Source organism: Mya arenaria, chromosome 3 (assembly GCF_026914265.1).
Source record: "Mya arenaria isolate MELC-2E11 chromosome 3, ASM2691426v1".
Classification (NCBI taxonomy): Eukaryota; Metazoa; Mollusca; class Bivalvia; order Myida; family Myidae; genus Mya; species Mya arenaria.
In genome coordinates, this window is record NC_069124.1 from 24,139,309 (window position 1) to 24,154,357 (window position 15,049).

Here is a 15,049-nt window from a genome sequence, read left to right on the forward strand (position 1 = left end):
TTTTTATTTAATCAAATGACAGGACATTATCATTGTCACACCAAAGCTCATCCTTTTTGAAAGTGTAATAATGCAACAGCGATATATGTGAGCATTTTCTATCCGTTAAATTAAATAACATCGTCTGTCGTTGCATGTTGTACTACAATGGCCTGTCTAAAAATAGAACAGTCATTACAGGTAACTGTAACACATACAAGACTGGTTGAATCACACAGACACTAGCATTAACAAAAGCTTTTGTTGAAGACAATGTGGTCAAATTGATATCATGCCCACATTTACACTATTGTCTTTTTCCTCGGGTTGAACTCACTGTAAAAAATTAAATAATCATAACAAATAACAACAATGCATTAATATAAGGTAGTTATTTTTAATAAACTCATCTTCTCGAACCTATTAACGTTAAACTTTTAAAGATCAATGCTTTCATAAAATAACACGCACACCTTGAATACAATAGTGCTAAAAATTTTAATAATTGGCGCAAATGAAACAAGTTGAAGTGTCTTACGCTCTGTAACATCAAGGCTGTCGTAATCAGATGAAACGGGTGGTCCAGGTGCTGTGTAATTATCAGTATCTGTCTTTTCTTTACATTTCCTGTACATAGAATAGAGAATATCGTTTATATTTCTAAATAGTTGAAGATGTATATACGGAAACAGTGTACACATTAAAGCCCCGATAGGTACCCTTTTCTTGCGGCACAGCCATAATGACAAAAAGGCTTAAAACTTAGGAAAATTTATAAATAGTTCATTGTATTGTACGTTGTAAATTTCCTCAAGCCTTGGTATCAATATGGATCGAGTATGGTTATGAATAGTGAAATAAAATGAAAAAGGTCGTATGGTTTTTACTACACTGCCTCACAAAATGAGCATACACTTTTAGATAACGTGATCTGAGTATGCAATCTAGATGAGACAAGATTGTCGTGCTATTGCTCGATTCGCTTCTGTTTAAATGCAGTTAAAATGTGTGATGTTTTAATAATATTGTAAATCATATACCTTTGTATTGACTTCCTTCTGAAATACTGGACTACATTTGTAACGATTGAAACAAACAGCAAAGTTGATGCAACCGCAGCAACAACAACAGCTGCGGTATTTCCTTGTTGGATCGACTGATCTTTTATTTTGTTCTGATCTGTAATAATGTTAAAACATGTGTACACAAATTTTAAGATTCGTGAATTTGAAGCACATGTCGTTTTATTATTATTCTCACCCCAGATAGATATATCTTTGAGCTTTATAAAAGTCGAATTACTCAAAAAGTATTTGACCTTTCCACATGGTTTTCAATACAGCAGTGTATAACAGCATTGAAACTGCAATTGATACAACAGTTTTAATCGTATTACATGAGTTATAACCCTTCACTAAGAACAAAAATGAATTAAGTATATTTGTTGCATCGACCTCCAAAAGTATTTTACCTACACATATGACACTTCAAAGCAATGTTGGTCAGTTTGATATGAACATGACCATTGAGCAAAACAATGTAAATCGGCACAAGATGGTCTGCATATCTAATGTATGTTACATTTCCCTTTGTCCTTAAACAGTCGTGCCCCTGGCATTTTAAGTTGTTTGAAAGAGTTTTGAGAGCGAAGAAATGGTCTGAAGAGTATTGTTTGACATGTAGCTTCACGAGTTGTGCACCTAAAATAGGGCACCTTCAAATTGTGTAACATTTCACAGCATCATCGAGTATGATAACTAAGTCAAAACATTTTATATTCAGCCACTATATGCACATACTAGCTTGAATTGGTTTCGAGCAAGTATCACCGATCCATCCACTGAAACAAGAATATACTCCACAAGATCCGTCCTCGTTATCGCATTCATCGCAATGGCATGTGCTGTTGCAGTTAAACCCAAAATGATGTTTGTCACATTCTGAAATTTTGTTCAAATTGTTAGAAGTAAAAACTGTAGACATTCAAAAGGAGGTTTTTTTGTTTTCTTTACAAAATGAATTATCAGGTGACGGTCATTTATTTCCCCTCTGATGGATACAATGTTCAGAACTTTATACATTTGCTTTGGTTTCACATCATCCAGTAAAGTTTTAAGGCTGTTTTTGGTTGACATCAACTATGTTGGTATGACAAGTATCGGATAATATTATGTGGTGTTTAGCTATAGCGATTGTCAAATTGATACTACAGTTTAAGAACAAAAACTTGATTCAATCCACAATAATGAATTGATATTTCAACTGGAACCATTTCTGGTAACTTCTTACATGAAAAATATCACTTAATCCTTCAAATATGTTTTTTTTGATAAGCATATTGTTGTCGTGCTAGCTGTAAGTATATTAAGTGATTGCCAAGAATGAAAAGCCCGTAAACATGTCTTTGAAGGCGAGTGGTAAAGTTGTTTCCTGCATTAATCGCAAATTTTATAATTGAAACGTTGAAGTTTCGCAGCCATAACGTATTTGCAAAATTAATGTCATGCTAGATCTGACAACACATACTTAATATATTTTCATATCATATTAGAATCTTATGATACATAATAAATATTTGCCATTTAAAAAAGTACACGGCATGAAATTGATTTCAATATAATCCCACACCTAAACTGTATGTGCTGTTGAAAGTCACAGAGTGTTTACTTTATTTTGCACTTTCTATTTTGTACTTATTAACATTTATTATATATCATAGCAATAAGTTGTGTAAGAAAGATAACTTTATTCAACAGTATAACCACATTTCGGTAATGAAAAACATAAGCATTCAAATTTTGACAGTTTTCGCTGCATAATTGATAAATACTAAAAACAGTTATAAGTTGTATAATATTATACATAACGCCAGGCGCCAGGTTTTATTTATTTAAATATTGTCATAAAATAACGTTCACGCTTTAATTCATCATGAGGTTTTTTAAAGAAAAGTATTAACTGCAAGCACAACGATTAACTTATAAACGCATTCTTTTGTCCAAGATCCGGAATCATTCATCATTCAAGAGTCTTAAATAATGGGTTCTCTAAGGCCGACAACAATACATGGCGTTCGGTGAAGGCCAACAATCATTTTCAATATTTCTTTTTTTGTTAAGTGTATAGGCACAATATGTTCAAGCCTTTAGAAAAAAAAATATTAATATCCTTTGCGTCATTTGTTGGTGTAAAAAGGAGTCGCGCAAATTTTACGAAGGAAACATTTTACTGATGATGTGTTGAAATTTAATATGCATTTTAAAGAAGATAATTTGTATGCACATTACATAAGAAATTTCAAAGTACCGAATAATGCGCCTACATTAGTTGTTCCAAGAAATTAAAATTGAACTAATAGCGTACGAAATGTAAAAAAATGAAAATAATATGATGAACAATTTGAAAGGATAAAGTACTTGGATGAAATAGGGCCTGTGCCAATTCCTTTGTTTTAGTGATATTGTTTGTGATTTAAGAATATTCCTTATGAAGCAACATAGGCTGACAAGTCACTCAGACAATTGATAAATACACCAGTCACTGCACCTGCTGAATGTCTTAATAACAGGAAGAAGAACGACCATAAATCACAGCCTAAACATGTTATGAATAAATAAACAATATTATTTCGATTAAATAAAAGTACAGATGTTCAACACTAAAAACTCACGAGTAACGCACAAGTCTCCTGTGTATCCAGCCGCACACCCTTTTGGACAGTGCCCGTCGTCCTTGTTGCACGTTGAATTACCGTTACTACAGTTTCCGCAACTTTTCAGACATCCAGCACCATACAACCCGGGGTCACACGCTGTTGATATAATCAATACTAACAGTAAAACAAACAGACACACATTGTAACGTTTGATGTTGAAGTCAAGTCCTGTCAAGTGTATAAACATATTTAGGAAAATAATAATAAAAAAAAACAATTCAATGTTGAGGCTCAATAAATTATAAAAAATAAATCATATAAATATGAACGAATGACCGATATGTTAGTGAAACAAAGTTAAACATGATTTATATCATAAACAAACATAGAAAACAATATCGATGACAATATCACCAGCAAAGTTGGCTATAATGTTTCCGATTTGTACATTGAGGATAGAGTTCTGAGTACTAGGATGAATCTTTTTTTTAATTATCATAGGCCCGAAACAGGGTAAACTTACGTGTTTTGCAAAAGACTTCTTTGAAACCTGGAGCACATCCGTTCGGACAATGGCCATTGTACAGGCTGCATGTCCTGTTCCCAGCGCTACACTGACCGCAATGTTGGGTACAATCGGATCCATACTCCCCGGGGGAACATTCTATGCAGTAAACAACCAAAACTACAGCGACACGCGTCGTAGCCAAACATAAAACGATGACTTAATGATAATCATTTAAAAGAATTGCAGTAGTGATATTGTTTGTGATTTAAGAATATTTCTTATGACGAAACATAGGCTGACAAATCACTCAGATAACTGATAAATACACCAGTTATTTAACATGTTAAAGGTCTTAATAACAGGAAGAAGAACGACCATAAATCGCAACCTAAACATATTATAAATAAATAAAAAAGATATTATTTTAGTTTAGATAAAAGTTTAGATGTTCAACACTAAAAACTCACGAGTAACGCACAAGTCTCCTGTGTATCCAGCCGCACACCCTTTTGGACAGTGCCCGTCGTCCTTGGTGCACGTTGAATTACCGTTACTACAGTTTCCGCAACTTTTCAGACATCCAGCTCCATACAACCCGGGGTCACACGCTGTTGATATAATCAATACTAACAGTAAAACAAACAGACACACATTGTAACGTTTGGTGTTGAAGTCCTGTCAAGTGTATAACATATTTAGGACAATAATAATAAAAACAATGCAATGTTGAGGCTCAATAAATTATAAAAATAAAACGTGTAAGCATTAACGGATGGCCGATATGTTAGTGAATCAAAGCTAAACATGAATTGTATCATAAACAAACATAGAAAACAATATCGATGACAATATCACCAGCAAAGCTGGCTATAATGTATCCGATTTGTACAGTGAGGATAGATTTCTGAGTACAAGGATGAATCTTTTTTAATTATCAAAGGCCCGAAACAGGGTAAACGTACGTGTTTTGCAAAAGACTTCTTTGAAACCAGGAGCACATCCGTTCGGACAATGGCCATTGTACAGGCTGCATGTCCTGTTCCCAGCGCTACACTGACCGCAATGTTGGGTACAATCGGATCCATACTCCCCGGGGGAACATTCTATGCAGTAAACAACCAAAACTACAGCGACAAGAGTCGTAGCCAAACATACGATGACTAAGTACCAAAGCACAACTAATCATGAAATAAACGAGATACACAGATAGTACAAAGTTATAAACATACAGAGAGAACTAAACATGTAAAAGTATAAATCATATTTAATCAGACACCGTGCAAGGAATCCGACTTAATTTATAATAAAGCCCAAAATATCCTATGGAATTTTAATTAACGGATACACTGATCGTCTAGATCGATACCTTGGGCCTCGCGTTTTGTGATTCACTGCAATCGAGCAGAGCCGACACGCACAAAGCCTAATAGGCCCTCATTGTACATGGGCTGACCTTTTATCTTTTCTCTCGCACGTGTAAAGTTAAGATGTCATTCAGTGTTTAGGGGCAAAGTTAGTGTCTGTGACGTTAAAAACCTTTGAAGATAATAGTGAATTCCTCCCTATGGTGTCTAGATTGAGCTAAACATTATTTTTAAAAACGCCCAACAATTGTATTGAAATACTCTTTTAGAGATTTAGTGTCGTTTCTAGGAATTCTATCACCGTCTTACATTAATTTTGTTTCCAGCACAAATGTTATTGATGTAGCGTCATTTATGAAAGGCATACCTGTGCCGTAGATTTCCACTTCGCAGAGAACTATTGGAATATTTATATCAGAGGGCGCATCTATCTGAAGGCGACAAAATCTTGCCTTGCGTGATGTTACTGGTATATCAAATATACCGTCACTTGGATATATTGATGAGTCGTGTGCAACCACGTTGTCGCTGTTGTTCAGTGCACTTAGGACTTCAGAAAGACGTACCTTAAATCCTTTTAGCTGAACTTTTGATAGGAAGAACAATTAATTCATTATCGATAACGTATGAGACACAAATATTCTATTTGCAAGTATACAGTACCCTTTTGGAAATTCATGTTCTACCTCTCTTCTTCAAGATGGAGGTTAAGCCAGACTGTAACAAAACTTTATTGAATACTTTAAAGTGTACCTATCAATTCCGAATATTATCAATTACTTAAGAATAGCACATTTTAATTACACGAGCATATCACTAAGGGGATCTAGTGCAACACATCTGAAATAAAATCCTGATAATATTTTCTTAATTGCGTCTTGATAATCCGCTGTCGATTTGTCTACAAGCAAATAGTTCGTAGAATAAACATTCGATCAATTAGGGATAAACCATTGTTTTTATTATGACATTAATTTGTACTGCTAATGTCACAATTTCATATAAATTATTTTCGAATTATCTTAATACCATCTGCTTCTCCTCCCTTTCTGCCGAACACCTTTATCCTCTGGATGTTATAAACCTTCCCAAGATCTACTTGCCACCAAGGGTTTGGGCCAAAACTTGACAGGGAAAAGTAGATCTCGTTAACATAGGGACAATTGTTTACGCCATTAACAGCATTAGAGGCATTCCAAAACAGATCTTTATAGTAGGCGTCTACAGTATAAAACTGTGAAGTTTCTTTATGTTCAGCAATGTTACCTGAAAACAAAAATATCATATATATGGTGTTGAGTTCGCAATTTGCATTCATAACCTTAATTGAGTTTGATTATATACACCTATATTTATACGTACCTATGTACCTTCCCTTTACAAGGTGAAATGAATGTATCAACGTAAACGTCCAAAAGACAGCCGGCTGCAACAGATCAATATCATAAAATTAGAAAAACTGAAACATTAAACCAATAAGAACCTCTGTCTCTAAACAGTGGAAATATCTATAACTACGTATACAATCAGACATATTTAATAGGTAGGTCATGTTTGAGAATTTGGATGATACATGACAACCAAGTGTAATATGAAAAAGGGTTTCTATCGTGACTGTATGTAAATTATGACCACATAATGAGAGTCTTATAAGCGAGCAATGAGCGGCAATAATAACCCCTGTAATAATTTCTTTTAACTGACATGACCTTGGCTGTGCGGACTGTCGTTGGAGCAGGGAGTCATATACCCTTTTGTATAAAATACCTTTCAAATATATCGATTTGTGTAGGTGTGATTAATGCCGAAGAAGAATATTTAAAACTCTTAAACAGACTCTGCGATCGACCTGTACATTAAATATCGTTACTGTCTAATTTGTATGTGTCTGATATTTTTATTTTTATCAATTAATGTCTTGTAACATGATCCCCAGTAACCTATTGGCGTTCGAGTTATAAATTAACGAAAGCACGTATAACCGTACCCATACTGTGTAGGTACCATTCTCTCGCTGAATTGTTTGTGTGCTATAACTTATGTATACTCCGAAATAAAGCATGATAAATAAAGATTGTATAGCTTTACTAAATTCAAACTGTTACTTATTTGTCGTGATAGGATGAATTTGGGTCAAAAGACAACCAAAGCAGACTGCGTCTCGAAATAGAGGTGAACCACGAATTTAAGAGGTGTATTTTGGTGTTATTTTGAGTAGCATCTCAAAATTATTTCAAACCTCCAGAGTTGAACAATTCATATGTTCGTCAATGTTACTTTAAAAAGTATTGAAAGTTCGTACAATGATAACAATGATCCCGGGATATATAGACCGGGATATTTCAAAGCAAACAAATATTTAACCTGATCTGTATTTTAAACTGTTTGGAATAAACAATGTTTCCATTTATATATGACTTTAAGTGGGTATAGGCCCACTGTGGCCAGACATTAAATAAGCGACGGGAAAGTGCATTCAATTATATATAAAAAATATGATAAAATCTACCATTAATCATTACATCTCTTTCGCTGTAATATTCACCACCTTTAAGTTTGCAAGTATCAGCATTGTCAAATATGAAACAAATCGATAACCTAGTTACCAGTATGTCAATGAAGGTAATGGAATATAAACAAAACAGAATCACTCAAGTCGAACATAGATAGTTATCTTCCATGATGATTAAGTACTTCCTATAATGCAATATTAATTATATACATAACTCATTGATAATGGTGTTGTAATATGTGATACAGTCATCAATAAGCTTGACCGATATTATACTCAACCATGAAATAGTAGTAAACAAAGCCCTACAACGTTCCCTACAACATGCTTATATCATTCAAATAAAGGAAAATGTACGAATTCCAACTCGATATAAGATGAAAGAAACATTATGTGTCGAACCATGAAAACGTAATGCAAGCTTTCAATCTCTGTATTATTTTCATAACCCATAAATTAAATTACTTGAAATCAATTCATGTGTTCCTTATTAAATATTTTTTAAATAGGAAATAAACCTTCAATAGGAATCAGATCATGTTAAAAATCAAACATAACACCAAACAATTTTAAGGAAACAGTCAAAATGTGATAAATCTTAAATCCCTGTAGCTGAACTCATCAAAGGAAACAATAATTAAGGCAAGAGTGAGTACGAATGATATAGCAATATTCAACTTCGCATTTGGATCATAGCTTATTGTAAATGCTTAACTTCCTTTCGCCTCGTTTGGAAAGTATGTAAAGCAGATATAATCAGAACTTTATTGAATACTTAAAGCATAACTACCATTGTGAATTGATTAATACTCGAGCACTTTACGGACACGAGCAGATCACTCCGAGGTTCAAGGCCAACGCATATGAAATAAACTTCGTGATATTTAAGTTCCGTTATCATAATGTCTGCAAACAAACATTTAGCAAACAGAAAATCATTGAATGAATGAGGGATGAACATTTTCTATTAGTATGACCTTAATGTTTATTGATGTTACCAATTTCATATAATTATTTTTGAATATATGAATCAATGTTTGCTTCTTTTCTACCGTAGATCTTTATGGATGTTATAAGCCTTTCCCATGTCAACTTGCATCCATGAGTAGAGGCAACAACTTGACAAGGAAAAAAAGTCTCGTCCACTGTCGGACAGTTGTTTAAGCCATCAACAGCGTTGATGAATTCCTTAAATCTTTATAATAGTGGTCATCAGCTTTCAATTCAGACTTATACACATATATCTCACATATATCTCATCAATAATGATCTTACCACGTAAAACTGCAAAATGTTGTTTTTTTCTTAATTCTTACCAAGGTAGACGCCATCTGAGACTACTCTATATCAAACTCCTTATTATTTCCATAAATGTAAAGTTGCAAAGATGATAATAAAAGTAACCAATACCTAAAACTGTATCTGAAATATAATCTACACAAACTAGTGACACTTGATAAAAGAAGATTGATTATACCCGTCTTTGTTATTACTTAAAAGGTCATGTCAATATAGCCAAGATAAGAAATGGCTTAATAGTTGATATCAGTTTTTGACAATTTTCTTTTTTTTTCCGCTATTTCATCATACGGAGTGAAGCCCTTTTAACATTTTCGACAAATAGGACTCATTATTTATATTTTACTCTAAATTTAATTCAAATGTACGTATACTATCCGTACACCTTTCATGTATTAAAGCATTATGTTGCAAACAATTGATATTGTTCTTTGCTATTTGTTGGTTTATATTGCTTTAAACGAAAGTCAAAGTTAATAATTATGCTTCATTTCCATTTTCAAATACGGAAAATCTCGAATTAAACAAAGGGGTTATTGAATAATCACGCTTCATTCCAAATAAGAACTCTCATATGATTTCAGTTGTGAAAGACAATGAAACGAAAGGTTTTTAAAGTTTAGTCAAACAAACAGTAGGGTAGGAAGTGATTAAACAGCTTAACAACTAAAGAACGTTGCAATTTTAAGTCATAATACTTCCTTAAGGAAATAAGATATGAACAGACATCAAAATTTATTGACCCGGATATTTATGAACAGCAAATGCCACAATCAATGTTTTTTTTTTAAACCTTTGCTTAACCTGACGTGACTTGTTTATTAAACACGGAAATTAACGATGTTTCCATTTTTTACCTGATTATTAAAGACTTTTTCAACAAAAAATAAGTACCAAAAATTCATAAAATATGTAGGAAATGTTAAGCAAGGTGTTCAATATATTTCGTTTAATCAATTCGAATTGCCAGGGTAAAGTCGACTTCTTATGTAGTGTTTCTTTTAATTTATACTTTAAAGAATCTGAAGTATAAAATATATATTGATATATAGATATAGACAGTAGACATCAGTTTTAACATCATCTTATCGAAATATTTTGTTTTATTAAAAATAGTAACTATTTGACGAGCACAAATGATTAAGAACACTTTTAAAGTTGGGCTGTTTAGTAGATCTATAAATCACAAAACATAGTATTGAATAAGACTTTGGAAAAAGTATTCTTTGCAGAGGTATTTCATTTCGTCGACCAAAGTCATTTTCTTACGCGATATATTGCTGAATGGGCACTTGACGTGTAATACGTAATCAGAAAACACAGTATGTTATACGGAAACTGTGCCTAGTGTGTCAATGTTAATTTTGGCAAAATGCATATTTTGAAACGAAAATCTAAGTAAACTGTACCGATTTATTAACTATGTTTCTTAAACGTTTTACATTTTGAACTTTGTCGACTATTTGAGGCGAAAAAGCCCAATCACATTCTGAAGTTTACTTGTTGCATCTTCGAAAGAGAACTTACTAAACTCCAACTACCTATTTATTGAACACCGTATATTCCATCGGTGTTTGTTGTTTAATAGGTGTTTACTCAAACTCTAATTTTATTCGTTTTTTATTTAATTTAAACCATATTGTTTTTCGATAAGAATGTATGTTCCATAACGACATATTTAGGAGGCGTATTATTGGCTTAATATGTATAAAACGTGAGATAATGGGAATAATTATTAATCTTCGTTACAGTTTTCGCCCGTGTTGTTTAAAAGCTTAAACTATTATGCTGTAACTATCATAGTTTGACTATTTCATATATGTTTTTGTATAGTCTATGAACACTATTTATCTCTGATATTTGATCATGCTTTATCAAAGCTTTGTACATCTACCTATAATCACAAATATTCCCATCTCACTCTTTAAACTAAGTCATCCATCCAAAAGTGGTCGTTAATACTGGCTTTTCCGAATTGATGTTTTGATTCAAATCTCGACAACCTCTCTTCTCTGTAGTTTCTATTGTGAATCAAACTGAAAAGTTGTCAATAATAATTACGAAACTGTGGATTATGTTTGATTAATATAAAAAAATTTTTTTTATTTAAACAAGGCAGATATAATCTGCTTTAATCAATGAACGGCAGCCTTGGCACTGAAAACGTTAGATTAAACATTATTCAAACCTAAATATTCATCTTTATAAATTTTATGTGACAACAGACAAGCTTCAGACTTCATGATATTTTATTGCTTCGTTTAGTAGTCATGGAGTAATAAAATGCTAAATATTATGATAACTACAATTACCACGGCTTTCAATTCAGATGTATTTTATTAACCCGCCGAAGGTTTCCACGGAAGAATTTGGCGTTGTCCGTCCCTATATCCGTTAGAAGACCTCTCTGTGCAACTGCTAAACATGAACATTTTGTCAGGTATTCAATATCATTTTGCGCAGTGACCCGCACTAGATCGTCTACATATCAAGACTTATAACCCTAGGCTTTCCATTAAGGCTAAATAATGTCTGTCGGAGCAATATATATAGATATATATATATATATGTTTGTGGAGTTTTGTGCTGTTGTTCCATGTTTCTTGTTTGTGACTTTTTGTTTTTGTGCTCTACGTCTTTGGCGTTTACCCTGTGCCATTCAACGTATGGCTACTGAGCTTGTTTCTGTAGTTTTTCACATAATTTTTTATATAAAATTTTACACAATGCCCTGAGATTAATACATAAAATACTTGAAATAAAGAACTGTGTATAACTACACTGCGATGGTGCATGTGATAGTTGATGTAGGAATCGGGTCTGCAATTATAGTGTTATTTCTATTTTATTAATGAAAGAAATGTGTTTGAACCAGTAAATATCTAAGAGACAAAAAATAGTTAAATGTATACAATCTCTGTACAATTCTTGTTATGTATTGCATGTTTTGTTTTGATTTAATCAGTACCTCAGGATTTGTTGCCATTTCATTATTGAAATTATTAAATTTGAATTTGTTCTTTTGCGACGATAACTATGTTTTGCTGAATATAACATATTTTGAATCGAGTATCAAACGCAATCATAAGAAAACTTAAGCCGATGCCTAATTCATAATTATAAAAAAATATAATCCTTAACTCTCTTAACAGAATTGCCTAACCTGAAGTCCTGATATGTTTGGTTCTACGACTATTAATCATTCGTTGGGGATATTGGCTACTAGGCTATTCATCAAACTATGACTCGGGCAAGGAAACAACATTTACGCATACGTTTAACATGGTTTGTTGACAGGAATTTAAACCGACATGATAAATGTGTATAATTTATACCATTTATTTTTTTTCTTTCAAGCTTTAATAGAGAACATTACATGTTTAAGTGCAATTCAACTCGATGGAGATAAAAAGAAACGCCACGTTTTGTTTGTTTCACTATTCGTTAATTCGAATATTCTCCCCGTAGTGGAGAATGCTAAGTTAAAGTGATATATAATGCATAGGCTTTGGTTATTTAGAGGATTTTATGGCAATTCAAAATTCAAGTCAAAAGTGTTATTATCATAAAGACCTCAACTTTATGATATAAAAGTTGGAATTACTTTTATATAGCGCTATACATGAAATAAAATAGGGTGTTCCAGATAAATGTTTTTGATCGCACATGGCGACTGGTATTTACATTAACGCGGCCTTTGAATATTGTTGATTTTTTCGGCCTATATATTGTAAAAAATCCTCATAAATATATATGGCTAAAGTCCTGGCAGAGTGTTGCCAGCATTTGTACCGTACGCATAAGGTAGGAACCGTGAACTCATTCAGGACTCATAGCGTACGTAAACAGTACATTGGCTGGCAGCCTGTACCAATTCTATAACCGTAACATATATTGTTTCTATCATGTGGAAAGTTTTCTTGTTTACAGTTTTATTCCATCTTTAAAACAATTCTGTTAATTTTAATATGCGATAACTCGTGCAAGTATTACTCCTGTATGTTGATCCTATGCGATGTTCGAACTGCTATGTAATGGAAGCAGTGGGTGGGGAAAGGTTTTAAAGTAAGACAAGTTCTCAATCTTGGCATGATCTAGTTTTAGGCCACAAAACTAGTATTGTAAGGAAAAGGCACCACCAGAAAAATACCATATTATTTTTTAAATTCAATTCATTACATGAACAAATAAATATAATATCAAAATTCCTGTCGATTTTGCAGCGTGCTTCCTACTTATCCGTCTTCTCAGAATGCACAGCGGTTACGGCGTATAGCCCGTTCTGACACAGTATAACAAAAACCGGTTCACATACCGTCTCTTATTCAACTGTTATGTTTTTAATCAATATGATAATTATATATAAAGGTCTGTGGCCACCAAGCCGGGCAAGTGGGTTTCCTCCGGGTACTCCGGTTTCCCCAACAACACAAGACCACACTCTCGCGTAAAATATTGCCAACGAGAACGATTAATATAATGTAATAACATGTTTTGCAATCGTTGTAAAATAAATAATATTAAACTATATCTATAAATCAATTAAAAGTCGCCCATGGCCTATGTCGTTTTCCGATTTCGATCTGGTACTGCTGTAAACGTTTTTAGTTATATCAAGACCTTGTTTACGTCAGAAATAAATGATTGTCGCAATGAGTTACGATTAGATATATTCGGTTCTGATGTATAAATATATCATAAGAATATTTTACGTACTGTTATAAGTACGCCTAATTGAAACAAGGGCATAAACTTATCAGAACAAAATGCAACCAATCAAAATGTTAGACAGTTACTAGAGTTATCAAAAATCGAATTTTATTAAGTCGTACAAAAAGGAGTTTAAAAAAACAGTATAATTTTAGAAGTGTACCGATTTTTTACAGCACTTTCGCGAAAAAATACTAGGACCTATAATATATTCGACTAAGCATAAACTTTACAACACATTTCTTTTATCAATTGCCATATAAACGCGTCTAAAAAGTTATCCTGGGCAAATTTGCAATCGTGTTTTTTTTGTTATGTGGTAACAAAGCCGGACAAGTGGATTTTCTCTGGCAACTCCGGTTTACACACATCACATAACAACGCCCTCGAGTAATATCATGCCACCGAGATAAATTCATATAATGGTGTAATAATTTCTTTCACAGTCGTTGTTAAATAAATAGGTTTACACTTGATTTTATCTCGATAGCAGTTTAATCTGTATGTCAAATGCTGCACGTAAAGTCGCGGTAAACGAGATACTGTATCATTTTCATTGTTTTATTATTTTCAGTTTTCAGAGCTAAGTATATCTGCTCCTTGACTTATAGACGAGCGTTGTCTCCTGAATGCACAACTGATGTGTTTGGTGATTCATGCATAGAATTAAAGTTCACTCTTTAAACAATACGAGTTTTGCATTTAGAAATGTCGAGTTATCTAAGCAGAATTTCATTATGACAAATACCTGCGTACTTCTAACAAAACACTTCTAATTGAATATTCATGTCTAAGTTACAACTTATGCGGAAAAACTATTTTGTTTTAACTTCAATGTACGATGCCGAATCCAGCCATTTTAATGAAATAAATATAAAATGATGAATGGCAGAAACTAATACGGCAGATAAAATGTTTTTCAATCAATAAACATTTATTTTCGGCGGTACTGCACAGTCTTACTGATTTCATGTTTTAAAATTTAAACATATTTCATATTAACTAAACATCCAGGCCCTAGT